Genomic DNA, 3,778 nt, shown 5'->3' with positions numbered 1-3,778 from the left:
ACCCGTGTCCCCTGCATCGGCAGGCGGACTCTCAACCACTGCGCCACTAGGGAAGCCCTCAACCGGGTAATTTTGATTTTAGACACTCTAGACTTAAAGTAGCACAGCACCCATAGCTTCCTCCCCATAGTCGAAAGAACCTGTCTAACCCAGTTGTACAGTATTTAGCAAAGACTTACCATTGCTGTGAAAACTACATAAGCAAAGGTGTGGGCAGAAAGGTTTCTTGATAACATTCTTATCTCTCTTATATGCTTTTAGTTAAATATGGATGAAAATGTTTACGGCAATTTACAATGTCAAGCCATTACCAGGATGGATTCTTCTCATTGAATGTGGGTGAAAGGTTAAACAGTGAGAAATTTGGCAAGTCTTCTTGGCCAATCTTCTTCAACGATCTGTTTCAGAAGCCCTTCAGTTATCTGTGTTCTGCTTTCAGCCTCACCATTTATTTGAGGGTGGTGAGGCACAATTGTGACAGGTTAGATAAGGTGGCTGTCTGCACATTCCTCAGCTCAACTGAGGCAAAAAAACAGAACCAATAATGTCTGTCAATCTGAGGTGCTGTAAATAAGTGACACAGAGTCATCTGTGCCCAGGCAGCAGAGATTTAATTTAGGCCTAGGAGCTCTTGGAGGAATGTTGAACAGCCTCCCAGATTCATAAATTGTTTTCTCTAGAATGATCCAGCCAAAGAATTTGAGCTTTTAACTATGGCTTCCTTAGTCCCCTTACCCAGGAAAGAAAGTGCCTTGGATTTGTTATAACAGCAAATTGGTATGTGCTAAACACCTTTAAAGACTTCTAAATATCAAAATCACTTCCACAAGACCAGCTACACTTTAAAGCCAAAGCTTTTATGCAAACACTTCAGAATGTGTGCATTTAGTGTGGCAAACATAATGCAATCACTGCATTTGAGAACAGCAATGTCATTTCCATTTCCCCCTTTAAAATGTGTGCTTTATGCATAGACAGTTCACATGAATATTTGTGAAAGGCTTGGCTCCTGAGCAATGACTTACTGAAAAGTAAACAATTGGTGTCTCGTTGCTTGTGGCATTTGTGGCTAAATCTAAACTCCTGAGCTGAGCAATGGTTGCCATTCTGTGTAGTGTGATAACGCAGATACAGAAGATAGCAACTACTTAGAACTGTCCCCATGCTGGTCTCCAGTGACGCAAATTCATTTCCTATAGGTATTGTATTAATCTGGGGTGGGGGTGGCAAGGGGTGTGGCAGCTTGAAGCAGGACTTCTTTCCTTGTCTTCTTTTCTTCTTTGAAGAAATAATTCAGCAAAGAGACAGAAATTGTGAAGGAGAAAAAGCATTTATTAGAAGCAAAGTATGTGTGGAAGAATACACAGGCAAACTCGCAGAGTGAGTTGCACCCAGGGGGTGGCTTAGGTTGCTTATATGGGGGCAGCCTTCTGGGTTGTCTCTGGCCAGTCATCTTGCTTGTGCCCCTATTTGGCCTAACTCAGGGCCCTCCCTGGTGAGTGTGTGAGCATCCCTCAGTCAAGATGGGTTCCAGCATGAAAGTTTCTGGGAGGTTGGCAGGACATATTATGGGTTGATAGCGCCTCCTTCTTTTGGCCGCTCTCTAGACTGAGGACCTTCTTTGTGTATTGTGTCAGGCTGGGAAACCCTCTTGACCACAAGAATGAGAAAAATGTGGTCGATTTGTCTTCCACCCAATCACTGTTCTGCTCCTGCTGGTCTCTTATCTCAAGGTGTCAGCAGGAGACTGGTTGCAGCTGCTCAGCCTGGCGTCCATCCATCTCCTACCTCAGTTATGATTCAGCATCACAGTAGAATGTGAAGACATTTATTCATTCAAGGAAAACTTATGGGTTTTCTTTGTTATTTAGTTGTACCACCAACTGTGAGATGGATTTCTCTTAGATGGAGTGAAAGTCAAGAGACACTGATGAAAAAGCGACCCTGGAAATTCCAACTACAGAGTTCTCAAGTTTTCTACTCAATATTTGATATATGTAAATGATAAGGAATTCCATGAATCATTTTCACAAAATAAATCCTTAAAACCAATAGAGAAATTTGTGTTTACCAGGGTTCATTTTAGGAAGAACTGTGTATTTGTTGGAAGAAATAGTTTGATAAGTAACTTGGGTTGAGGGTGATACCACAGGGCAAGTTCAGATAGCAAAAGCTACAAAAGTCCAGGGTGAGAATTCATGACAAAATTGAAGAGAGGAATTCATGAAACAGCTGGGGGATGCAGACCAAGAAGGAAGGAGAAAGAAATAATATGGAGAGCACAGAGAAAGGAGGTGGTAGATTCTAAGTATAGCAATGAGTGACCATGTCATTTTTAAGTAAATTTGACAAATATCCTAAAATGTTGGTGTGAGTGAATTTCTTTTTGAAACTACATGAGAAGCTGAATTCTACATTCTGTACTAATTTTGAGCAAAATATAAGTGCTAAGTCTGGACTCAGTAGCTGATATGTGAAATGTGATATGATTTGTTGACTCTGTGCCCAGGAAACCAGCAGGAATATTTTACCCAACTTGGAATCCTAAAAAATAAGAGCTCATGTCTAACACACCCACCAGAAATTAAAATCTAGTTCAGCTGAAGAACTCAATATAAAAAATTACTCCATTAAAAATTGATGAGAAATTAAGAAAATATTTTCTGATTACCAGGTGAAGAGAGAATATTTTGCAAAGCAAGGTGAAAGGAAAAATCTTATTAAGATGCTTGAAGTGTATGAATATTAAATATTTTTAAAGTTTAAAAGGTAAAAATTTAATTGGCAAAGATCACTATGACTATGACAAATAGTAAAAAATAATACTCAATAAGAAGGCTTCTGTAAATCAATATGATAAATGCTAACACTTTAATATAAACATGAGCAAAAATATCAATTCTAGAGAACACAAAAAAGAAAATAAGAGTGCGTAGTGAGTGTATAAATGCTGGAATCCTCAATGTGGTGAGAATGTGATGAGATGAGCAATCTCATAAACTACTGGTAGGCCCATGAGTTGGTCTAGCTTTTCCTGAAGGCATATACATTCATAGTCTCCCAGTAAGCCTGTTCCTGTGGTTCTATCTCACTGAGATTATTAGAAATATGAATATATGTTAGTATAAATATACCAGATATTATATTATTTATTATAGAAAAAAATTCAAATTATTCCAGGTGTCCCGGAAAGGTTAAATAATGATGTCACATACTCATGATGGAACATTATGCAGCTATTAAAATGATGATGTTTTCAAAGCATGATCAATGACATGATAAAAGGCCTATAATATACCGTGAGGAGAAAAAATATCAAATACAAAATTATGTATATACTAGAATTCCTATGGTCTCTCTTTGTCTCTCTTTCTTTGTTTATACTTAGATAAAACAGACAAGAGATATATATAAAGAGAAACACAGGAAACATAAATCACCATTATATGTGGATTCTTAGAATAAGAGGTTTTCATTTGCTTCTTCATACTTTTCCATATTTTTCAAATTTTCAAAATGAGCATTTATTTCTTTTGTGATTTTTACTTTTGATCGTTCTTTTACCAATCAAAAAACACTATCCTCTTAAAGCACAGAATAAATAGGAAAAATACACTCTAAAATTAAGAGATGCTAAAGTTGGGATGTACCTAAAGAATAAAGCCTTTTTTGATTTTCTGTAGAACCACCATGCAGTGTGAGAAAAGAGCTGAAGATCGCTATTGTATATATGGTTGCATTAGAATAGAGACCCCACAAAGTTAAACTTCATCATTAA

This window comes from Monodon monoceros, unplaced genomic scaffold (assembly GCF_005190385.1).
Source record: "Monodon monoceros isolate NGI ecotype Baffin Bay Population unplaced genomic scaffold, NGI_Narwhal_1 Super_Scaffold_8, whole genome shotgun sequence".
Classification (NCBI taxonomy): Eukaryota; Metazoa; Chordata; class Mammalia; order Artiodactyla; family Monodontidae; genus Monodon; species Monodon monoceros.
Note: the sequence above shows the minus strand (reverse complement) of the source record.